General features: G+C 47.3%; 1 long non-coding RNA gene across 1 annotated transcript; it reads left to right on the top strand.

Moving 5' to 3' along the window:
* Positions 1 to 5,866: 5,866 nt before the first annotated feature.
* Positions 5,867 to 23,062, top strand: LOC144130366 (uncharacterized). The gene is made up of 4 exons (XR_013314080.1): positions 5,867 to 5,903; positions 16,323 to 16,364; positions 17,282 to 17,335; positions 22,633 to 23,062. It is a non-coding gene; the product is annotated as an uncharacterized LOC144130366 (long non-coding RNA).
* Positions 23,063 to 25,794: the final 2,732 nt, after the last annotated feature.

The following is a 25,794-nucleotide window of genomic DNA, read 5'->3' as shown; positions in this document are numbered from 1 at the left end:
AGACGATTCGCCATACGTCCCAGTGGTGACTCCATAGGATCATTTGTCTCTGTTCGCGGTGTACCCCAAGGCTCGGTGCTGTCACCAAAGCTGTTCAATATTGCCTTCCTTCTTCTTGCATGACGCTTACATGATGCCTCTTACGTTAAGTTCTTACTGTACGCCGATGATATCATGGCATGGAGCACTCACCATGACCTGCTATAACTAAAGCGGTGTCCCTACAGTCAGCCTTAGATATTACCGCCAATTATGCTATGTCTGTCGCCCTACAGCTTTCCGTGAGCAAAACTACGTTCACGTCAGTGGTCAACCGCTGGGGACACTGTAAACTCGCGGCCACGCCGATCCGTCTCCAACTATCTGGAACCCCACTTAAAGAATCTTCGGGACTGAAAGTTCTGGGTTTGTCGATACATCAGTCCGGAACGGGAACTGCCTGGCTTTCTCAGGCTAGAAAGCAGGCGTTGCAGACTTTGGGCCTAATAAGACGTATTGCTCCCAAAACCGGCGGCGCTCGCTCCCATGTCGCACGACATTTGGGGGAAAGCGGTTTTGCAACCGCGCCTCATTTACCAAGCATAGTTCCAACACTTAACCACAGCTCAGTGGGATCGTCTGGAAGCCGTCAATCGAGAGGCAATGGGAGTTATCACTTGCCTTCCACGCATCACGCCGATCGTGGCACTTCAAGAAAATGCTAAGCTAAATACCCTTGACTAGCTTGTGCAGCAGCGCCGTGATGCTCGTAGCCTTAAGGCCACCCTTTTGCATTCACCGCAAGCACTCCGGACCTTTGCTTTATCACACACCGTACTATCGCCGCCACCGTCAGTTCTTCCTCCATGGGACTTTGTGCAGCTGAGCGACAACAAACCTACCGATATACGTCGCCCAACCTCACCTTATGCGGCATCGTCCGTTCGCGAGCGAATCGCGGGACAAGGTAGTCACCTAACCCGCGGTTCAATTATTATATATGTTGATGCCAGTATCCAGGGCTCTGAAACAACGACTGTAGTTTACTGTCCCTGCAAGTCTGCACTTAACAAGACGGCCAAGTTTCGATTTGCGCAACCCCCTTCTTCCTTCTGCGCTGAGCTGGTTGCTATACAAGACGCGCTTCGCTCTGCTGTTGCAGTTACCTTGCTCCCTACAGCCCACATTATCTTCCGCACTGACACCCTTCAAGCAACTCATCTACTCTGACGCGTCAGCCGCAGCCCAGAAATCGGCCAGAATATGCATCGCCTGGCAGCTCGCATCCCGCAAGCCATTCGAATCGAGTGGGTCCCACGTGACCTGCTGAATTCACAAAGATCTGCAGATTCTGCAACCCGCCTGGCGACCCTACCCACATCAATGCCTCAATTCTTCAGCATGGGTGATGCTACCCTCCTTTTCACTGGCAAGGATCACCTCCGGCGCCGCACACGTGCTCTCGTCCCTCCGCGTGTGATAGCCCTCCCCCGCGGTCTTACCCGTGCAGATGTGGTTGTGCTCCGGAGGATCCGGGTCAGGGTCGCCCTCACTCCTGCCGCAACTCGGACGTGGCCTCAATTTCGCCACTTATATATGCCCGCCTAGGATGTCCAGTCTGCAACTCACAAGACACTGAGGCTGACATTCACCACTTGTGGGTTTGCCTGGCGCTGAAGCCAACCAGAATTCGCCACCTGGCAGCAGCGGGTCTCCAGCCGGACAACCCGTCCTCATATATTGCTTGGACGCAGGGGCCGCATCACAACTCCCTCCTCGCCTTCATTAGATCGACCCACCTTTTCTCCTTCATTTAACGCACACCCACTATTTTCTTTTCTTTCTCTTTTCTTCCCAACTTTCCTTATGCCTTTGGATAAAAAAGAACTTAATTGTGTGCGAGAGGTATTCGAGGTATTCGCTTCGAAGTTATACGCACAAAATTACTATTCTCTTCCAATTTGGTTCGAACTATAGAAACCACTATTCGCAGAGGCCTAGAATAACTATTCGACAGAGGGCATGCTTCCGACGTCACTGCTATGTGGGTCGGTATTTCCGCGGTATGGGCTATATGCGTATCCCTGTTGCAGCCCACGTTCGACTGGAGACGGAGCAACGAGAGCCGGAGAGTGACGTAAAGGAAGAGTGTAAAGATTTATTTACATTATTACAGCATTCAAGTTCTGCACGTGAGAGCACGTGGGAAAAGACGTAGAGCAAGCAAGTGAGTAGAACGCCAGTATGCTACTAGAGTTCGCCTGCTTAAATACTGCCCCAGATTTCGACGTTAATACACAGAAAGAGGGCAGAGTGGGTGAGAGATCAAACGCGGGCTAATGACATACTAGTGGAAATCAAGAGGAACAAATGCGCTTAGACAGGGCACGTAATGCGAAGGCAAGATAACTAATATTCGTTAAGGGTAACAGACTGGATTCCAAGGGAAGGCAAACGTAGAAGGGGGTGGCAGAAAGTTAGGTGGGCGGTTGAGACTAAGAACTTTGCGGGGATCAGGTGGCCGCAGCTGGCACAAGAGAGGGTTAATTGAAGAGGACATAGGAGAAGCCTTTGTCTTACAGTAAGCGCGGTCAGGCTGATGATGACGATGATGAGATCCCGAGACAACGACGTCGGCGGCGGTGGGAGTGAAAAATCCCATGAGCAGCAACCTAGGCGGCCCACCTAACAAGGTGTGCCACCTAGATCACGTGACATTGTGACGTCATCACAACATTTTTTAATTGCGCAATTGTGCCCTTCGGCATGAGACAGTCATATGTAACATGTTTAAGCCTGTGTCGGCTGTAAATGCCCACCAAGCCCAGTGTTGGGGCCCATGTGCGCAAATTCTTGTGCCTCGTGGTCGGCTAGGGTGGTAACCCTGGCTGCTGAGGTGTAGCTTGCATGCCGCCCGAAGCCCGAGGCAAATTAGCAAGAAGTGATCTAACGTTGTTGCCTCTGTGTTGGGAGTGGGCAAGAAGGGCCACGTCAGAAGAGGAATCTGCGCAGCACCCACCCGGTTTATTCGGAATTTCACCTCTTCACGGTGAGGTAAATCACCGGGAAGGTTGGAAACACGCGGTAGAACACAGTGGCAGTTGGCAGTTAAAATAACGACTGCCGCGAGAGGTTGCTCGGGAGGTTGTCTCGCAAGTCACACCGGTGTTTATGTTTGAAATAAACACGTTCCTGGGCAATGACGCATCGCTTCACCGCTGCACCGCTGCACCAGAGGTGATATGAGGACTCCCAGCGATCTATGAATTTAAGGAATAAAATGACCAATTCAGCATATATGGATATTTACCGATTATCGCTATCGCGTCGTACCTCTAAGGCGGAGCTTAAGAGCCCTCTCACGTTTTCTTTTTGTTGTTGTTGTTGTTGACAACTGTACCAGGACACATCGAGTACCTTCATGGCAGGAACAGGATGCCGCTTTAAGCGCGTACAAGCTGCTGTGCGCTACGTTAACTCCATTCTTGCACAAGCAGCACAAGAAGAAGTGGTAAGCCTTCACTAAAGAGCCTTATCTTTTATAAGAAGGCAGCCTCCCTGGGCAGCATTCTTCGGCGAGCAGTGGAGCATCCAATTTCGTTCAGCCTGCTGCTCTATACCTGTTCAAGCAGCGGCAGTCACCGAACCGCTCCCGTTCGTGAGGGCGTCCAAGAAATTTGCAAAAATACGTTTCAGGGTAGTTACTTCAGCTGTTTTAACGCTCCACTGCATAACAGATTTTTTTCTTTTCTTTTTTTCATGCTTCAAACATTATGCGAGGCAAGTGCTCCGATTTATCGCGATTATTATTCAGCACGCGCTTTCCACTGAGTATAAAAGCATGGCATACTGCACACTCAAGCGTTTCAAGCTAATTCTCAACGAAGTCAACTGAGTGGTAGCAAATGAGTTTACCTGTAATAATTAAAGAACAAATTTATTGAATTCGCTTGTGTTTCGGTACGACTGATTGTAACCTTTCAACTACCCACGTTCCAGAAGTGGAACATGTGAAAATAATTTTTTATATTCCTTTAAAAAACCTTCTTAATATTGTTTCACACATTTTAAGGTGAGTGTAGTTAACATCGCAAGTATAATATACATAATCGAGTTATTGAAGCACCTTGAAGTATTGGTGGTACGGGGACATATTTTTGGTCTTGTCACCGCCAAGTGTTTGGGGAGCTTTTTCACAAAAAAATAAAAAGTGGAAACGCAAAAACACAACAAAACTAATGACAAATGGTTGTGTATTCCTGAAATAAAAATAAAGAATGAAGTCCTGTGTGTCTTTCACTCTCATTAAGTTTAATGTGAATGTTCTTTTTCGGAAACATTGGCGTTTGGCAGTAGCAAAATTCGAAAGAGAGGCGTTACTCTTAACTTGAACTCTCTAACGTTACGCCGGCTGGGGTAAACGCTGTCCCAATGTGTCTGTGAAATGTGTGGGCACAAATCTGCGGATGTTATCAGGCAGCGCGCTCTTAGGCAGCATCCCAAGCGCTTGCTACGTATGTTGATCGCGCGCTTCATACCGGACACTGTTGGACCCGCCGCACGTCTTCAGGCTTTCACCTCCTTGCTACGTGCGGTTCCTATGAGGCGTTTCTAAGCGTTTCGGACGTCTCACGACTACGCGACCTAATTGTATGACCGCTAAGATTGCACGAAGCGAGGGGCGGGGTGCATGAAAGTTGTAGGCGCTGGAAGGCACGTCCTCCCTCCCATTCTTCCTCAAGCTCGCACCCCATCTGAAGACGACGTATACAGCGCGAGGCAAGTGCAGACGTCATGCGATGACGTAACGGACCCGCACGTGGGTCGTCGCGGGGCATGCGTAAGATAGCCGTGCTGCAAATGCCATTGCTCAAGGAATGCTTTCCTGTCCTACCCCATCTTCTGATGTGCTTAATGTGATAAATGTCGCATGGTGAAATAATATATCATTAAAGCACGGTGGTTTTCTCCATAATTTGCAGAGACATTGAAAGGAGCAAATGAGGTTGGTTTCTGACCGCAAGAAGAAAAAAATCACACTGGACAGAACATGAGAGCTGTTTCAGAGGACATCAGCATCCTGCATATGGGAAACGCCGATGCTCCAGAAATGGAAGGTATAAAAAAAATCGTGCTGAGTCATTGGAAATGGGGCTAGATTTTTTTTCTTCACGTTTAGTTTAGAAACAACATGTGAACTGTCAATAGGAGATTTCGACTTTAAAACCTCGATTCATAGTGTGGGGCTCATAAGGTTAAACCCCTGAAGTTGGTTTCAACTAAGCCGCACTGCTTTCAGTTGCATTCTTCGGGCGAAGCGTTTTTACCGAAGACGGCGGAGAAGAAGAAAGCAGTATTGCGGCGCCCGTGAATCCAGCCACGCTTGGAAAAATGGGTAGGACTTTTACTCTAACGAATGATAATTATTGGGTTCCAGCTCACTTAAACTTTTGTTAAGAAATTATACCGTCTGTCGTAACAATTGGGGAGCGTATAAAAAAGCCCGTAGGGCTGCGATGATCTACTGAATCACCTCTAATTTGTCTTGAGGCCTTTGCTGGTGAGTGACCCCTCCATGGTGCACGGTGGCTGCAGCAGGCAGGTGACCACTCTTGCATCTTTTAACTTCGTTTACAAGACTGGCGAAAAATTATCGGTTCCTTTTTTGTGTGCTTCCGCACTGGCCCCTGCGCCGAAATGCGGACTTCTTTACGAGAGGGCGTTAAACCCTGGTGTATAGCTATTTTCGCAAGAGGACGTGTCATGAAAAATGTAGATTTCGCATCTTTATTAGTGATATTAAATGACCAAGTATGACTCGGTGTGTGCACGTTAATGACTAACATGTGCCTGCTTCGTTTTCTTCTCCCCGCCACCCAGGTCCCAGCACCGCGTCTGTCCGCGCTGCGATGGCTGTCTTCATTGTAAGTAATTTTTTTTCTTTACGTAAACAGTTCCTAGTGTGTGAAAGCCGCGTGCAACTAACGCTTTCTACAGAAGCTGCTATAGCTCTGTTTCTAAAGTGCCCTACAACGATGTGCACCGAGGGTAAAAAAAGCGGAAGGCTGTTAGATATTGAATCACCAATCGTCTTTCCTCAAAACTTTTAGCTTTAGCTCATGCAGCAACAGAGATATAGGCAATTAAATGCTACTCTCTGCCTTTTGCCTCTCAACTCATGCACCAAATAGAGGCAGGAAAAAAAATTACACTCCGCAACTACGCTCCGTACATGAATGCGTCACCCGCCTCGGTTGTTCAATTTTATTTTTTGCCTCTTGCTGCTTCGAGCGTCGTTACAGATTTTAGCGAGCAAACGAGAGCCCCCGTGAGTGATGTCACGCGAGCCACATGAAGTCGCCAAGCAGTCCTTCGCGTGAGAGGCAGTGCCGGACGTTGCCACGAGAAGCAAGATTGTGAGCTATCAAAATCGATTTTCAAATTATCGGCTTGCTTTCGAGGCTTCGTATACGGCATGAACGCTAAATAGCTTTTATTCTGTGTAATGAACGAAGTATATAGGCACCTTGAAAATTGCTGCCGGGACCTTTTAATGTGTGCAACAGGGATGAACCGAGGTTATGCGGAAATATCCGATGGAACCAAAATAGCATACCAGTCAGAGCCACGTTGTAATGTGCACCACAGAGAGCTGTAGCACTATTGGGTCCGGAACTACAATTTCACTGAGCGAACATTCTCGGTAACTATTGCGAAAAAGGCTGGGCTGTTCTTTTACTTCCATGATACAATACCATTTCACTGACGACAGTGTAGTGCCTAGGACTTCACGGACCGTGCAATCGGCAGAAATGGCAGCGCTTTTTACTTGCATTGACAAAATATACTGAGGCACTAACAGCGTTCCACAAAGCGTGTTTTCTAGCCTATTTATGAAAGACAATCAAATCAGACGCGCCAACTTCCAGGAATTCAAAGCGTTGGCTGGACGAATAATCACTGCAGTGGACAGCTCTACCAGAAAAAACCCGCAAAAATTCCATCGTCCTTATTGCCGCATCCGTATACGATTAAATGCTTTTGAATATTGCTATTAGTTTATTCTATGTACCCGAGTATGCGTGGATATTTTCATCATATGTAGACTTCCATAAATTAGTCTAATTCGCTCATTTCTTCTTTTAATGTAGTCATGATTTTTTTTTTTCATTTTCAAGTTTTCTTCCTTCTGCACCGCAGCGATGGGCGAGTGGTTCTATAATCCCTCCCGTGCATGAAAGGTCCAGGGTTCGGTCCTCAGCGCCGTCAAGTACCCACCGACTTACAGTATTTCCCCTTGCCTAGTGCTCAGCTTTTTTGAGTAGAAATTTCAGGAAATGTGGGTCTTTGACCCAACCTCAGGCGCGCCCCAGATACGTTATTCATGGAGTCCTACGTCCAAGTTCGCCTTTCTCCATTAAAATCACAGTCGTGCCTCGTTAATATGAACACTTTGGTTTCCGAGCAAAAGTGTCCATAAATAGAGTCAAATATAATAACAAAAAAACAAAAATGTTCTGAGAAAAATTAACGCTTTATGATTACGGTCTGCTTCCCTGCATAGTGGCCGGCAGTGAAGTGGGAGTCGGGCAATCATGGAAGCTTCAGGTGATTCTTAAGGTCGCCATTGCCTTTAAAATTATGCGGTGCAGGTTTTAGCTCATTTGGAGCGCCTAGTTTATGGCACCTCTTGCTGCCATGATGTATCTCCTACTGCGACTGTTCACATCTCAGGAACTCTGTACTCACTCGGTTGACGGTTGTTGAATGTGATTTTCAACGTAGGACGTAGGAAGAATTATTTTCTCAGCCAGCATTTTTTCGCAGTCACGGTAAGGTGCGTTGACCAGAAGCCTCGCCGCTGCAAAGCATGGAATCACGCGCACAAAAAGGCCACTGTTACGGCACGTGCGCTTCCGCACTGCTTTTCTCTGGTCTGCACTAAAAATATAAAAAAAGAAGGCACAACATCTAACAGAGGCACTCTGGATTTCTTTCTCATCGCTGTCCATATTAACGGGACAAAAATACATGGGTCCCAGTCGCCTTCGTAGATTTTCACCCTGTACATTGTCCCCACAAGGCGTTAAATTTCCATGCATATTAACGAGGCGTAAATTCATTGCAAATGTTTGGCCCCCTTAAAATTGTCCATTATTCGCGTCGTCAATATTAACAGGGCTCGTATTAACCGGACATGGCTCTAATCATACGTTTCTTTTCCTTTTTCTGAATTGTCGGAGACAGTAGTAATGATATACTGGAAATTCTGTCGTTCTATCCGTAGTTCTTATTTCGCGAATATAAGAGTTATTGTGTACTGCTGGCCAGGTTTCTTACTGCTGCCTTGAAGCATTTCGAAGTGGCCGCAGCCATTATAAGTATTAAAGCAGGCGTATTTAGTTGCGTGATACGTTGGGCTGTCTTCATATCCCATAACTCACTTTCCTTTACTCGCCCGCTTCCCCGTCTGTAAACAACGACGCTTACTCCTTGACCAAGACGGCATTTTTCAGGTAAAATTCCCCTCGCCACACCAACCGGTCCTCTCCCAACTGCCCTCTTTTTAGGTGTCGGCAATGGTTGCCGCCAAGCTGTTCACAACCACGGCGATTTTTCAGCCTGCGAGGTCGCTTACACAGACAGAACCCTCGACCCCAAGATTGCAGGGGGAGCCACCGGACATGCGATTGCACAACTCCGCTCTTCAGGCACCCTTTAGCCACCTCCTTCCCCCATCACCCCGAGCTTCCTTCATAGTTGCGTGCCACCGAAAGCTTCTGCCATCTTTCTTGTGCCCCTGAATTAGTGCACTGCATACAGAGACACCATACTGACCTTGTGGGCCCTTCAATATCGGACAATGCCCTACCAACTCCTCATCGCCCCGTAAGTTGCACCGGTACCCTTTCTCCCATGTTCGTTAGGGCAGTTTAGTTTAGCTTACTGGCAACACCGCAGTTGCCTATACAGGGAGCTGGTATATCATTTCTTGCATAGTCACTCTCCCTTATCGTCGGCAATACCATGAGCATACTCACCCCCTTTGGAGGACGATGCCTTCATTTACAGACTGGCATCAAGCTCCGCGACCAACATCTAAGAGACAGGATATGTCTGTGCTACATCCTCTTATCACGCGGCCTTTTCAGTGAGGTTTGCTGGTTAGGGGCTTGCCGGGAATGCAAGAAGCGCTGAGCCGGGATGACACTGTCGCATCGAACACTTGTGCGAGAGCAACTAGGCTGAAAGAGCAACCATGGGGTTCTTTCCGGACGCAGAGAGGTGATAGATATGTTGACCGACGACACGTGGAGTTGGGGCAACTGCCCTTGCTGCTGACGGCATGTCGAGACATGGTGGTGGCGGCGGCCGCTTTGGGAGATTGATATTTAGTTATTAGCTGCTTTATAGAAGACTACAAGAACGCGGCAAGAACCCTTGCTTCCTCCCTGGTCGCCACAGCCGACACGGGCCCTACAACACTGTGTAACAAACATTTAATCCCGCTGTTAGCGTTCAAAAACTTTTTCACTTTTATTGTCTTCTTTGTACAAACTTTTGATCCCTCTGTTAGCGTTCAAAAAATTTTTTCACTTTTGTTATCTTCTTTGTCCTAGTGCCTGGGCACCTTAGAAATTGTTGAAGCCCTAATACTGGCTTCAATACCATCATCTGGAGATGGCGGCTGTACAGGTTGTAAGTAACTCTGTTTTTTTGCCCGTGCGATCCGTATGAGGTAACTCTGCAGCATTAAGAGTTGTGATGGCAAGCAGCGCAGTACACTAGCTGTGATCCCAATTGTGAGGCTTCCAAAACTGCTCCGACAAAAGTAGACTGAATTCTCAGGCAGTGTAGCGCTTTGCTGTCCGCCACTTGTGTCGTGTTCGTGTAAATCCGTGTTCATGTGAGAATGGCGTTTGATAGATAAGAATTTTAAGTTACTCGACGAGAATAAGCGCGTCAGATACGAAAAACAGCAACGGGTATGGCTCCCGATAAGATCTGTGGCCCAAATCTTGCTGCACGCGATCTTCTGTCTCTTAAACCATGAGAGAGTGTGTCAGGAAAAAAAAAACTGGATGGCTCACTTTAGCTCCCCCTAAGGTTCATGACGTGATAGAGTTAGTGGGTTAATATCCATGTATGCGGAATTTGTCATTCTCGATTTTGCCTTCATTGTTCCCTGGGAGTGTTCACAGCACTCCTGGGGCAGTGGAGCAACCGTTAAGCGATGCGCTAGTGCCCTGCGATGGCAGGTGATGCCAAAGGTGGAGCTTGTGCAACCAAGTTTACTCTTCCACCAAGGTCATGCGACCTTGGGGCCCACCTAGCTTGCTTCTCCGGGGATTTTTCGTTCAACGTCGCGGACAACGACGACCATGCCATATCCAGCAGAACGGGTGCATTAACTCTGTTTTCATCGAAATAGAACCATGAAAGAACAGGAACGCAGATATGGAATTAACAATGCAGAAGAGCATTCCGGCTGAAGACTTAATTTTGATCGGGAAACGCTACATAACAACATACTTCATGGTGATTTTCATGTTCTCTCCCTCTGCTAGTGTTGACGGTTCTTCTCATGTTCCTGAAGACCACCGGTGCCAGCTTCAGCTGCTTAACCGCCATCGCCTGCTTTTTCACCCTGAGCGCGGTACGCATCATGAGATGCTTAGTAGTTGAGCGTTCCACACGAGACGGCCGTGCTCGCGTGGTCATTGAACTAAACGCAATAGAAATCACATTTCTCCGAGCTTAGAGGCGCCATGTTTAATGTCTTGCAGATTTGCATCATATGCGGGAAGGGCGGAGTTCGATCCCCACCGCCGTCAGCACACACAGGTGATACGATTACAGTGCTAATGAAATATAGCGGCGTGTTGCACCTGTCTATTCGGTGTTCTCGCCCTTGCTTTCCTGCGCCGTTGTATTCCTTAAGCTTTGTCTCTTCACAAAGTAGCTCGAACCGAAGTCTTCTTGGGTACACGTATGCCATCCCTTGGTCTTGTTCTCGGCACATCTGTTGTGAAATGCCTGGAAATGAGGTCTCTGGTCCTACCTTGCGTAGACGAAAATGCCTTGTGCCACATCGCTCTTAGGCCAAAGCAGCCCTTGTGCTATTAATTTGTCACCATGGTGATCATTGCCATGTGCGCCTTCTCTGCGCATGCCATAACAAACTCAATTCTTATCGTTTATTATGAATTTTCGCATCTCTGTCACAAAATGTGTTTCAAGAAAACTGAAGAAGATAAATGAATGAACAATTTCCTTCGTTAAGTATCATGACGTCGTTTACACAAAGGGGATGAGTGGCAGCGGTTAAAGTCGACAAGATGTTGGATTGTTGAGACGTGGTAAAATTACAGCTTTGTCATTGGGTCACCATTTCATTTACATCTCCGCTCACCTCTGCACTAGACAAGACAGATGCCTTAGTCGGCTGCTGCCACGCACCTATATGACCTTAAAGAGGCAATGATTAGAAACTGAAGTTGGCCTAGATCGACAGGCTGAGGCAGTCTAACGACCAAGAGATCACTCTAAGCGAAAACGGGGCTTTTAAAACCAGAAAAGACAAAAAAAAAACGAAATACATCTGCCGGCATTCTCGGCCGATTTCACACAAGTGAACTTCGTGCGCGGACAACGGTTCTGCGTGGATCTTTGGGGCTATGCTACAGCGCCGTGTACTACAAAACGGTGATCACTGAGTCCTCCTCGGTGTAGACGTCACGAGTCTGAATCAAATGAAGAGAAAATTTTTCAGTGCAATTTTCTCAGAAATAAGTGCGTCTTTTGCTGCAGGACAAACGTTAAAATCCACAAAACAGAGAGAGACGATTTTGATTTTGACTGAGATAATTAATTGGATGTAGTCGTCCGCAGCAGGCGAAAACCAAGCAGCCCTGTCCTGTAACGCTCTAACCATTCGCCGCAGTGTTTGCAGCCAAATTAAGCTGCAGTGAGTTCAAGGAGTCGAAAGTCTCTTGTAGAAATTTTAAGCCGGTATCGAACCACTTTGAATAAAAAATATTACAGTAACTAACGGCTTGAAACGCAGATTGTGCGCTGCTTTTTCCCAGGTATCACCACATCATGCTATGTGCTCACGTACCAGAAATTAATTCATCGTAAACCGACCCGCCACGGTGGCTCAGTGGTTAGGCGCTCGGCTACTGATCCGGAGTTCCCGGGCTCGAACACGACCGCGGCGGCTTTGTTTTTATGGAGGCAAAACGCTAAGGCGCCCGAGTGCTGTGCGATGTCAGTGCACGTTAAAGATCCCCACGTGGTCCAAATTATTCCGGAGCCCTCCACTACAGCACCTTTTTCTTCCTTTCTTCTTTAACTCCCTCCTTTATCCCTTTCCTTAGGGCGCGGTTCGGGTGTCCAACGATATATGAGACAGATACTGCGCCATTTCCTTTTCCCAAAAACCAATTATTATTATTATCATCGTAAACCGACATGGAGACTCATGGTGTTTTGCTTAATAGTGCTCGCACAGCGGACGTTAAAGATCCCCAGGTGGTCGAAATTTTCTTTTTTCTAGGACCCACTGAATGTGATAGAGAGATTTCACCGGTTTGCCATGAATTTACAATAATGCGTTCTTGCCGAGGTCTAAATTCAATTTCACATGGTTTCCTTCTCTGACCCAAAGTGCAGGCTTACAAGCCCGCTGACACCTAACAGCACTAGTTGACCGGCCGATACGAACACAAGGCGGGCAGCAGAGACTCTACTCTACAACAGTGTTGTGGTAATGGCTAGATTTCAGTGGCCCAAAAAGGAACTTGGCTGAAGGATGTCATGGTTACCATGTTTGGTCTGCACAATATGAGGTCGTAGACCCATTTTCTGAAGCATATTTCACGCAATAGAGAGAAGGCGAGGACCAGACCATGCAGAGCAAAACTGTTCCCACTGGAAGACCATGTGCGTACCTGCCAGCACTAGGGATCGAATCCCGCACCTCCCGCATGCAAGTTACAACATTATCGTGGCTTGTTTGTTAGCTGCAACGTACCTGCTAGCCTTCGGCAACGCCCTGTTTGGTCATATTGCCTTTACTACTCGCATGACTGACATGCAGGAACTTCTGCTGCCGACCGAGATGTTCCTTCTTTGGAACGCCGCCTCGGCGCTTATCGGTTTGCCAGTCAATGTGATCGTGTACATGGTCCGTCTGGCCGAAAGCAGGCTGCCTATCAGCGGCTATGGGTGCACTGCAGAGTCCGGCGAGCCGCAGGTTACCTTTGCTTTTACGTGCTGCTTTGCAGCTTCACCGTTAGTTGTATCGTTCACCGAACATAAAGGAGAATTTGGTAAATGCCTGCCTATCAGCAGTCAGGTTATTTTTGTCTCAACTTTGAGGCAAGATGTGGTGATAAAATGTGGTTAAGAGTTAGGTCCGGTTAGTTAAACGCATTGTGAGAAATTGCTGTTTGGCTAGTTGGTTTTTGTTCAATCTCTGTTTACAGGTGCCAAAAACAGTATACGAAACACTAATGAAGGCGAAAGGTTTATGCATCACTGCACTGATATTATTGTACAGACCACACGTACATTTATAACATCCGATGTCACATGCGAAAGGATTCACCCAAGCGTGAAGAAATATATAACGAACGCTCGAAGCTTTTCTCTGGTACGTTTACATTGAAAATGAATTTTCGCTTATGTATAAGCTGCATTTCTTTTTGTTAAAAAATGCACCTATAGATAGCGCTTTGTGATGATGGACTGCCTCTTTTGTTGATGCTGTAGATTTAGTCTATTTAGTTCCTTTCACAGCCCTATTCTCGGCTCTCAGAACATGCGGCTGCGTTTTTATGGAGGAAGAACGCTAAGGCGCCCGTTTGCTGTGCCATGTCAGTGCACGTTCAAGAACCCCAGGTGGTCGAAATTATTTCCGGAGCCCTCCACTACGGCACCTATTTCTTCCTTTCGTCTTTCACTCCCTCCTCTATCTCTTCCCTTACGGCGCGGTTCAGGTGTCCAACGATATATGAGACAGATATTGCGCCATTTCCTTCCCCCAAAACCAATTTATATTAACATGCATTGAAGAAAATGACCCCCCCCCCCTTTCCGCGTAATCCTATTTCATTTAAACAGTTCGTCGGTGTTCGTATTGATCTTTTTACTGTGCTACATTTCTTTAATCTACTTGTGACCCATTTTGACCCATTTCACCAGCAGTTTTTTTTTTCTACAACGCAGACATATGCACTGTGACGAAGAAGAAGGTCATTAGCCTAGTCGCACTGCCATCGCGCAGAGCGAGAGCCTGCTGACCCTGACAGACCAGCGGCTGTGTTTCGCCGTCGTGGTTTCGCCGCCGCCCTAAGCGCTGACCTAAGCCCCCGTTACAGCATAATGAGTCCACCCCAACCCTACCACGTGTTAGCGCGCGTTCGCACGTGTTCGCGACCGAGGTGGGCCTTGTTCTGAGGGGAACAAGGGAAAGGCACTCTCGCTGACACAAACATGGCTTTTGTTGCTGCAACAATACCGCCAGCTAGCAACAAAATGCTAAGGAATCGAGGTCGTCCGACTCACCAGCAAGGTTATGAGCGAACGTTCGTCCACGCTAGTCCGAGGCCGGACGGGACGAGTTCGAAAAATGCCCCCCCCCCCCCCACACACACACACGCACACACAAGGTCTCGCCTCGCTGGCAGGGAGCGGAGCGTCTTTCCCGAGCCAGAGAGCTGTCTCCCGCGCACGGATGCGCAGCAATCGCTCCGCCCGTGGCGCTCGTGTCGCTGCGACGCCGGCGGCCTCCCTTGTTAGCTAAAGTAACTAGAAAAGACACCACGTGCAAACAAAGCCTAAAGGGGACGAAGCGGGCCGAATCCCCACAGTCTTCAGCCGGGTTCCCTCGTTCCCTTGCGACTGCTATCGCGGAAGGTCTCTTGCAGAGGTTCAAGAACGGTGCTCTGAGATATGGGCTGAAGCCCCTCCAGCAGAGGTGAGGCCTGTGGCCGTGCCGTGTATTCACACTGGGATCCGCAATTTAAAAATGGTTGCGCTAATTCATTAAGCGCCAAGAAAAGCTCAGAGGGCTTTGTTCTCGCGTTTAAAAAGAAGACAAGGAACGAGTCATTGGAAGCAAGCATTGGAGGCTTTAACTAAAACGCGATAAAGTAGTGCATTATGAAATTTCGCATTTATGCGGCCACTCCTGTATATGACAAACTGGCTGATGTGCCAATGACTGAACAATAAAACATGAGCAAAACGTGTAACAAAATGAGGAGGGCGATCATTTGACGATGCACGAAATTCTTTGAGCGTTCGTTGTCGCCTCTTTCTTGATGTTTTCGTGTGACCTTTGCGCATGTGGCCACAGAAGCTATATATGTACGTGTTCTCCGTACAACAGTTAGTTGAAAGTGGTGCATCATCATTTCTTCCTTCGTTATCCTTCCCTGTTTTTATGCCTCTAGAACAAAAGTAGGTGAGCTCATCTTTAGTTAGCATGTTTAGTTAGCGTATAGATTAGACTTCAGTTCGGTCGAGTTCATTCACATCAGCGGATATACCGAACGGCCAGAACTCGGGATGTTTAGCACATTAGTAATGTGATATTGATCTAAGGCTTAAATTGAAACTTTCTCCGTGAGGGTGTTCCTGTACAAAGTGTAGAGAGTCTGTTGTAGCTTTTTGTGACCATCGTCAGCTGTCGCGTGTGTCAATGGTTCGCTACCAGTGGAACTCTGGCGGTTCCGCTGAAGCTGCTTCCATAGTGTCGGCTGCAACGCGTCTGTGATCGGCAGAGTAATAAGGGCTTATGGGGGCGCAAGCAGCCTTCCTCCGGACAGGCAGAGCTCATGGAGGAAGGATCGGCAGTGTGAATTGAGTGTGTTGACTAACATATTCCTTACTCCACACATATCGTTGCTGTGTAAATAAATGCCCCTGTTACCTGGAGGGAAGACCGTTGCTCGCGCAACGGTTTCTTTTCTTTAAAAGTGTCAGCGTTGTGAATTAAAGGTGCACTTTCCTCATTTGTAATGCGTTACGTGAAGGAACCTCACATATATTCCAGACATTAGGCAGAAATTAATCATTATCTTCAAAATCAGAGCTGTTAACCATGATTTAGTCGTACTGATAAACTGCCGAAAGTCTCGTCCACTGCAGGACAGGGTTTCCTAGCTGACTGATTATTGACTGACTTTAGACTTGAAAATGAACATGACTTGATTCTGAGCGTTAATCGATGCGTAATATTTCGAAGGAAGTAACCTTTATTGTCACCAAAAGTGCTGCCGCACTCTGCCTACATTACTGAAATTACAAGCACTGGTTTGCTTTCCCTTGCACAGGCGCTGGTCACGCTTGCCAGGCGAGCGTCGCTTAATATGACGGTAAGTACCAGGAAAGCTAGTCAATCCTCCCATACTAACGCTCCGCACACGTTCGCGCGTACGGACGCGTACACACGCCGCAAACTGACACCTAATGCGGAAACATAACCTTCCACCCAACAGGATTATGAGCCTTATGTGGCTGTTTAATCTCGCAGGGTTTGAACAACGTTTAGTTGGTAGGGCATGTAATGCGAAGACAAGACAAGCCCCTTAAGTTAACGGACTGGACTCCAAGAGGGGTCTAGCGTAGCACGGAGCGTCAGAGACTCAGGTGGATGGGGATAAGGCGACCGCCGCTGGCACTGGACAGAGTTAATTGGAAGAATATGGGAGAAACTTTTGCCCTGCAGTAGATGTAGTTAGGTTGATGATGGTGATCATGATGAAGTTGAAACACACGAGATCACGGCCTGCCTGCCATCAGCTACATAGTCGCTTACCAGAATGTATCCAAAACTGAACACACTGGGCACCTTCTTGCGTAATGCTTAGCTCAACAACCGCAGTTCACTCGGACGATCAAAGAAGATAAAAGTTATAGCTCGGCTCTAGGTTTATATCTATTGGAGCAGTCTTAGTGAGTCCTCGCTGAAAACCGTTTTGTACTATATATGCGTACTGGTTACTTGGTCTGCTCGTAGTTGTCATTGTTGACTTACTTTCTCTTTTACGGCAATATCACTTGTTCCTAACCATGTCCACTCTTGCAAAGCAGTCTTTTTTCGCGCTGCAGACTGAGCGGTTAAATGTAAGGATCTAAACTCGAAACAACGAATTATTTGAACCAAAAGCGCGTGTTGGAAATCGGTAACTGTTTTTCAAGGTCGGGATAAATCGAGTTAAATCATTCACGTTTCGTGAAGACGTTGAACACTTTGTTGCCCGCCCTCACACGCATTGCCCTCCGATTTCAGACCGCATTCTTCACCGCCCGGATTGGCTTTGCTGTCTTCCTGGGCATAGTGCAGGTGAGAGCGATCGCAAGAAGCTCACAAGCGTCCACTAGCTGGCGGGGCTACTGAGCTGTAACCTAAGAGCAAAAGAAGTATCACTGTATTCTTTGCTCGAGGAACACACGAACCGGGTATGAATCGAGGCGGCATGCTGCCGAGGACCCTCACGGGGTTACATTCCCCCGTGAAAGCGAGCGGCCGTGCACTTCTCATTCAAATATAGAGGTACAGAAGGCATATTTTTCACAATCCTCCTCCTTTTTCTTTTAGTTTGTTTATGTGCAATGCATTCAAAATTTAACTTTCATTGAAACACTTGAACGAGAGCAATTTACTTGATACATGTTACACGTAATCAGTCAGTAACGTAGTCAAACAGTCGAATGCCATGCGAATATAAACACTGACACTACGAAAATGAGCATTCGTGAAAGGTATACTCTTACGTATAATTTTACTGTCAAGCCCAGTAATGGCAGCAGTTATAGCGAACTCTCGCTTATTACGAAATACGATAGTGCAACCATGTCATTGCGTAATAGGGCAATTGCATTGTACCTAAGGCAAAACGAATCACTGCGAGTGCACCACTCGGACACAGCGAACAAGGAGGACCCGTAAACTCACTCCCGAAGTCGAACTTTCCCAAAACGTGACGAATGAGGAACGTTTTCCAGCCGCTGTGCCGTCCTCCTGGAAAGCACGTGGCGACGAAAAGGCGGGCAATGAAGGCGTCATATAAAGCGGAGTTACACTTTAGCCAATTGCGCCGAAAGGGTACAAGGTGAATCAGTGCGAGCGTTTGTACCGGGCTGGCAAAGCCTCTGAAGTGCAAGGAGATAAGTACGGGGGCAAGAGACAAAGGCTGCTTTAAAAGTGAACTTTATCGGGAATCGCGGAAAAACAATTCTAGTTCTCTTGGCTACTACAAAGTGTTGCTTGGCTTTGAACATTCAAAAACAGTAGTGACGCCATCCGGGACGTAAGGAAGGAACTGGAAGGCCGAGTAGCTGCAGAACAGAACGGGATTGGCCGCTAGGCTTAGCGGCGCTGTCTGGGTCCTGTCCCGAACTCCTATAATGACTGTGTACAGCGCGCGGTCAGTAGTCAACCAATGGCAGTGATTTTAGAAATTTGGATGCCTGTAACGCAGTATGCCTTGTGATCCAAGCCTCACGTGGCATGCGTCGCCTTCTTCATCAGCCATCCACCTTATGCGCAGTTAACGCGTGTATACGTAGGCCGGGGACAGGAGATGGTACAGTTGATACCGATGCTCTGGTACGTTTTGCACGCACCCGCGGTGAGCCAGGCGCCAGATTCGTCGTTGACTGGACCTTAGATGGACCCGGAAGTGACATATGACGCTGTCGAAAGGCCATGTGAAGAAGCGTTTGCGTATTCGGGGCGACGCGTCGACTCGCAGCTGGCTGGCCCTAGGGGAGACTTCATTGGCGTGTATGATGATGCCGGCAGTCAAAAAACCACGAATGCTTTGTACATAAACATTAAGAAGAATTCGGTGCAGGCACTATAGTAGTTCGCTTGTTTGCCACACCGTGGCGAATTGCTTTGGGCATTCGAAACTAGCGCGTTGACATCATTCATGACGTACGAAAGAAACAGAATGAAACTTTGGCCTCCCAGTCAGTCGCTACATGCCGCTAAGTTAAGCCGCCATTGCTGGTTGCTGCCCAGAATTGCGCGTAATGGAGCGAGCAGTACCCAACTACCAGGATTCTGAAGGCGATGATGAGGAGGCGCCGAAGATCCGTAAGCGCTTCAAGCGCGATTTGAGTTGATATTGCGCTGCTAACCCAGATTGCTGGCAGGGGTCTCGGCGGTTGACGTCACGTGACCTGAAAGTAGCGCCACCCCGACGAAACCTATTTAAGATGAAAAGTCAAGGGTCAAAGGGCAAGCCACAGGTGAACTTGAGTGCACCACGGTGTACCTTTGGTAGACATGGTACCTTCCCAAAGCATTTCCAAATCGTCAGTTAAATTTTGACGATGGCCCAGGCCAACTTTGGAAGTCGCCATCTTGTCGGACACACTCAATTTTGGTTGTACGTTGATTTTGGTCCAAATTATCCAAGGTAAAATTTCGGGGGTGACCCTGACCAAACCCTATTGCTGAGTGGCTTTGCAAGGTCACACAAAGGTCAAAAGTCACATCCCGGAGATCAACCTTTGCATCTAGTAGAGCTATCGCTCTGAAACTTATACTTTAGCTGCAACAGCCTCTCCTCAGCGCCATTAGTTAAGGTAGCCGACCTGCATTTTTGCTGGACTTTTATGTTCTAGAATATAATAAAAGAAAGCGTAGTATTTGAGCAAATACCCGCATACAGACCCCAGACGTCGTTTACGACCGTCATCGTCTCCCTCCTCCTCGTCAGTGTCAACGTTATAAATTCAGGAGAACAATAAAAACGCCAAGACACTCCTGTACATACACGGCGACATCTGTCGCAGCCTCGGGAGCTTACGACAACCGACAAAACTGTCTTTTTCAAAAGAAAATATCTCGTTCAGTCCCTGCGAAAACCTACAAGAAGCACATGTAAGCTCCCGCGATGGCCCATAGCACTATGCGAAGTGGACCAATATTTATCTACTTGTCAGCGCATAGCAAATCTTTGTAGCTGATTCCTGCACTTGGCAGCGATGTTTTTATTCCTGATAAAGCTGAATAAAACATAATTTTCGCAACATACAGCTTGAAATCGCAGATAAATAAGAAAGGAGTGTTGCTCACCGCGTGCGTCCGACCGATTTCACGACTCATAGAACTGAAGAAAGAGTTGCCTCGAATGTGACAGAATAACGGTGTCTCGTTGTAACACCTAGAGTAAAAATTCAAACTTATAATAGCACCCGCTTGTAATGCACTCTCTTTTTTGGGGACATGGTATGCTGCCCAAGCACTGGGGTAAATTTCCATCATTAAAAATCCGGAATACTTACGGTTGGCAACAAATTCCCTCTTCGAAATATGCGTTCTCGCAGTTACGGTTTACTCGCTGCGGTGGCTCAGTGGTTAGTGTTGGGTTGAGGAAAACGAGGGCGTTGAGATGGCAACCGGCAAGAGCACGAGACGCGCGCCAGCCGCCGCGAGCCTCACGCGGGCGCCCAACCGCGCAGCCAAGCCAAGCCACGCAGACGGCCTAGCCACTGCATGTGGCTACTGCCTACAACAATTAGGGCGCTCGGCTACTGATCCGGAGTTCCCGGGTTCGAACCCGACCGCCGCGGTTGCGTTTTTATGGAGGAAAAATGCTAAGGCGCCCGCGTGCTGTGCGATGTCAGCTGACGTTAAGATCCCCAGGTGGTCGAAATTATTCCGGAGCCCTCCACTACGGCGCCTCTCTCTTCCTTTCTTCTTTCACTCCCTCCTTTAGCCCTTCCCTTACGGCGTGGTTCAGGTGTCCAACGATATATGAGACAGATACTGCGCCATTTCCTTCACCGAAAAACCAATTATTATTATTATTAGTATTATTATAATAGTAAGATATAGGCTTGTGAATTTTTTATCACCGAAAAAATCTAGTGTACTTTGCGAAGTGCGCTGGGCGCTGACGGGTTAATGGTCGCTAGGAGTTCTTCAGGAACAAGCTTTTCGATGTAAAACGCCTGGCAGGGACACTTTGGATTCAAAAACGACGCTGCCGCGGTGGCTCAGTGGTTATGGCGCTCGGCTTCTAACCCGAAAGACGCGGGTTCGATTCCGGCCACGGCAGTCGCATTTCGATGGAGGCAAAATGCCAGAGGCCTGTGTACTGTGCGATGTCAGTGCACGTTAAAAAACCCCAGGTGGTTGAAATTTCCGCAGCCCTTCACTGCAGTGTGCCTCATAGCCCGAGTTGCATTGGGACGTTAAACCCTCACAAACCAAACCAAACCTAAACACTTTACGCATAACAAGACTGACGCTCCTTACATTTGCATTTATAGTCCAGCCCACTTTTAACGGCCGCAGATGTTACGAACGCTCTCTTATTACGAGTCAGTACTGTGCTACCTTTAAAATATGCATTTGGGAAATCAAAATTCGTCTCAGATAAAACGAAGAACTTGTACGCACCACTCAGTACCGTGAACTCGTACCTGAAATTGAAAAACCCGAGATTTCAGCTCAGCGCGGACACCGAAGAGCACCTCTCAGCTCCAGCGACACCACCCGGCAAGAAAATGTAGACCCCCCCCCCCCCCCCCGAAAAAAAAAGCAAGACAAAGGTGGCATTGAAAATGTTAGTATACCTGCCGGTAAAGCGCGCCTACGGCATATATAAAGTGAATCACTGCCTGCGTCTGTGCTGGCTGCGCGAAGCATCCCAAATGGAAGCAGAAGGGCGGCACGCGCGACAGTAGCCATGCCTAAAGGTAGGGCACTGTGCATGTGTGTGCTCATGAACCAACTAATGACCGCAATTAGAAAAGTTTAAATGCTACCCAGTGCAGGCGGGGCCAGGTAGCAGACGGCGCAGCTGATACACTGCCGCGTACGTGCGCTGCGCCATTGTGGTCGCTGCCTGGGCCCACGAACAATAGATGACGCTGTCGAAAACACACGTGATCAGGCGCATGTAGGCTTTCGGCAACGCGTCGCTGATGCATAGCCGGCGAGATGTTTCCTCCGATGACCACGTTCGCGTGGACGACAATGGAGCAGAGCTGTGCTCTGACAAAGTCGTCGTACGCAAAATATGAGCACTGTTCTAAGCCTAGGATTTCGATTTATTTGCCAGAACTGCCAACAGCTGTCGTGGACTTTTCAACCACGATTAGTTTTATTCCTTCTCTGAAGTAGATTGCGGGCAGCAAAGATCTCGGCGAGGAAGGAATGACCGCCTTGGAGAGCCTGCAAAGCGTCAGCGGTATGGTCTGCTTGAAGAAATAGATGCTAATGACGCTTGAGCAATAAACGCCACCGTTTGACGGACGGTATTTTTGGCTGTAGTACTAGGCGTCCACTTACTATGAGCGTCGGATACAATTCGACCGCAATCAGCGTGACCGTCAGATTCGTTATAAGTGGTCTCCCCTGTATTTCTTCTTTGTCTGTCACAGAGCTGTTGATAGTATATAAGTGCAGGGCCTTCGCATCTTGTCTAGCAACGACACTGCAGACCCAGGAAACCAGAACTTTTTTCACGGTGTGCAGTTCCTTTCGTCTTCGCCTTTCGCTCTACCTTCAGCATGAGTCGCTATAGGAGTTACCTCTAGGATTGCGGTTTCTTTACCAAGAAATTTTCAACCGCCGTTTGTTTCCTCCTCTTTTTCCCTCTTTTCAATCCTTTTTTGCAGCTGCTGGTCGTCAAGGAGGTCAATGACTACTATGAACTCTCAGTATCGGATTCCGAAGAACGTACCGACAAGCTGACGCTCGGAGCGACCGGTGACACTGTAGACCTGGAGGTAACTGCAGCCGCAAGGCCAGTTGGCGCCCCGAGAAGAAGGTGGCACAGGCGAAGCTAGGCGCTCCAGAACCGGAAGCCCATCGAAGAGATTGACGTCATTATAGACAGTCACACCTGGCCGAGTTCGCACTCGCAGAAATGGTCGGTCATGGTATACCATGGCTGCTGTAACACTCATGATTCACTATTGCATTTACTTGACGTTCGCCACTGATACACTTCATGGCATACATTTGACATCTTTCACCGCCTTTCAGTGCAATTCGACAACATATTTTCACAATGCACAGCTGCGCTGCTTAGTAAGAGAAATAAACCACCCGCCGCCAATACCAGACAGCACGTGTCAAGCGCAAATATCAGTACTAAAAGCAATTGTCCTTTCGTCACCTAGGCAAGTTTTCCTGCGTATCTCAAACAAGTGCAATGTTAGCTTAAAGTACTTCGCTAGCAGCTTCCAATTCTGCACAGAATTTCCGCGAAAATCTAAATGGCAGCAAAAGTACGCGAGGCCGTGCGCCCGCCATGGCAGGCTTCCACTGATGCCAGCGCAGTGCATGCTCGGGCAAAACAGTTGTCAGCTCTATGCGAGCAAAAAAGCTAATAATCGGACCTCTAGCGCACTCCCTTTTTGCTATTTTATGTTTAGAGTCCAGTTTGTTGTCATCAGTAGCAAAAGGTAATTTTCCAACGTGCATAACATTATGGTTGCAGTAAATTCTCTTCGTGTTCCTCGTCCCTATATTCGAGGTAATGGGTCAGATTACGCAACTGTGACAAATTCTGTCAAAAGTTATTGACAGTGACGTCAAAATGACGAAACGATGAGACGTCACCACGTGACGCAACGAGGAATCAGCCAATTACAGCAGGGTGGCGCCCCGAGAGCATTCAAGGGACCGTCTGCTTAATTTTCTTGTAAAAAGAAATAAGAAATAAGCAACGATGAAAATAAGTATTATTTTATTTTGTCAAAATATTGTGTTTAAAGTTTGAAAATATTAAGCAAAACAAAAAGCGTTCGAAGTTGTGCTAATAAATTGGCTGAAGGGTAACTTTTTCTGCCGCGGGAATGCGCGGACGGCGGTAAAACGTCAAGCCTCTTTGCACGAAAGCAGCCGATTCCACGCCGTGTTATTGTTTTTTACGCGGCGTCTGAAATCAAGCTACTGTGCGGTTGACCTAACTGCGCAAAGAATTTTGAACGAATGCAGTGAAGGCTACGTGCCTGCCGAGCGAACTTGCAAGAAGCGCTTGGTACGAAATCGACGAAGACAACTTGTTGAAGTCTGTGTTTTTCGCCTCTTTCGATCGATGACAAAAATGCCAAAAGGTGAGGTGTTGCAGTTTGTGATGCGTGGCTGTGTTTCTTTCCCCTTTGGACACAGAAGACGACCACGAAGTGCCATTTGCTGGGAAAAGTAAAGTGCTTTGCCAGCTTATAAGCGTGTCTTATTTATATGTAGCTGTGTGTCACAGAGGTGACGACGGCACCCACCCCTTCTGTGCACTAACTTTACAAATTGCCTCCAACACCCTCTGTACGCATTTGCTCACCGCCAGTTGTGCGATGCCGACGTGCGCCTCGCTACCAACGGCAGCCTGAAAGCCGCCCGTGGCAAAGAACCGCAGTGCACACAGCACCTGCCGCCGCACCGACAGCGCACTCGCACGCAAACCTCCCAGTTCGTCGGCGACGATCGTCGCACAGCCACTCCGCAGTCTGCTTCTCCCGTCGAAAAAGGCGTCGAAACAGCTCGTCCGGCAAGTCAAGATATCTTACGCAGCACTGAAAGTAACTTGCTCTCGCTTGCTGTTTATATAGATTTCAGCAAGGCTGCTTGGATCATAACATTCTTCTTGCCAAAATCCAAATGCTACGGAATCCGCGGTACTTCTCTACACTTGCTGAGGTCTTGCTGAGATCCTTCCTCAGCAACAGGTTTCAGATAGGTTTCGTTAAGAAATACAGCTCATCGCTTTTACATATAAAACAAGGCGTACCACAGGGCAGCGTGTTAGATCTCTTATTATTTAATACATATGTTAATGACTTGATAGATATCGATAATACAGCAAAATTTGTGTTATACGCTGATGATAGCACTATTGTTATTTCTTGTCCTAATGTCAATAACTTATTAATAAAGTGTACTGATGTTCTCTCCCAGATGTTTAATTAGTCCAAGTTAAATCGCCTTCAAGTTAATTCCAGTAAAACAAAAGCAATTATATTTCGCTCTACAAAAAATTGTTTAAACTAAGTGACACTATAATATTTGAGTGCCAAAAAATAGAGATTGTTGGTCAGCACAGAATCTTAGGCGTACACTTTTTCTTACATCTGGCCTCGGGCACTCATGTTGATTACCTTCGCAAAAAGCTTTTTCCTATTGCAGGAGTTATATCCCGCTGTCGTTGAAGACTTCTACCCTTCATAAAACTTAACATATATCATGCTCTATTTAACTCGCATCTCAGGTACTGCAGCCTTGTTTGGTGCACAACTACCAAAAACAAGTTATATAAACTTTTTGTTATACAGAAAAAAAATTATCCGCTACATTGCAGACTTTGAACCCATGAAAAATACAAAAAACTCATCTGAATCATTTCGTATAATAAGTGCCGACAAGCTATACAAATTTCGTTTATTACAGTCAGTCTGTTTTTCGTCCAGTTAAGTTATATACCTGTTAATACCTTTGGAATGTTTAGAGTGACGAAATATTAACGTGGAAACAAGAAATACTGATGCTTCGTATCTTCCTCATTTCAGTACGTTTTATAAATGCCAGTCACTAACCCATAACCTACCAATAACACCTAAAAAATTCGGATATACAGAGGGCATGAACAAAAAGCATTTATATTCTCATTTTGTGTACCTATGATATATATATTCTTCCTACATATTATACGATTTTCATTGTTCTACAAAGAGTTTCTACAGTTGATTGCTGGTTACATTACTTGAAATTACCGTTGCTCTAATATGTCACGTATATTGTCATGTTCTTCCACTGATTTTCACTGCTTTCATTATGCT

This window comes from Amblyomma americanum, chromosome 4 (genome assembly GCF_052857255.1).
Source record: "Amblyomma americanum isolate KBUSLIRL-KWMA chromosome 4, ASM5285725v1, whole genome shotgun sequence".
Taxonomy (NCBI): domain Eukaryota; kingdom Metazoa; phylum Arthropoda; class Arachnida; order Ixodida; family Ixodidae; genus Amblyomma; species Amblyomma americanum.
The sequence above is the reverse complement of the archived record's forward strand: the minus strand, read 5'-3'. Positions and strand labels throughout refer to the sequence as shown.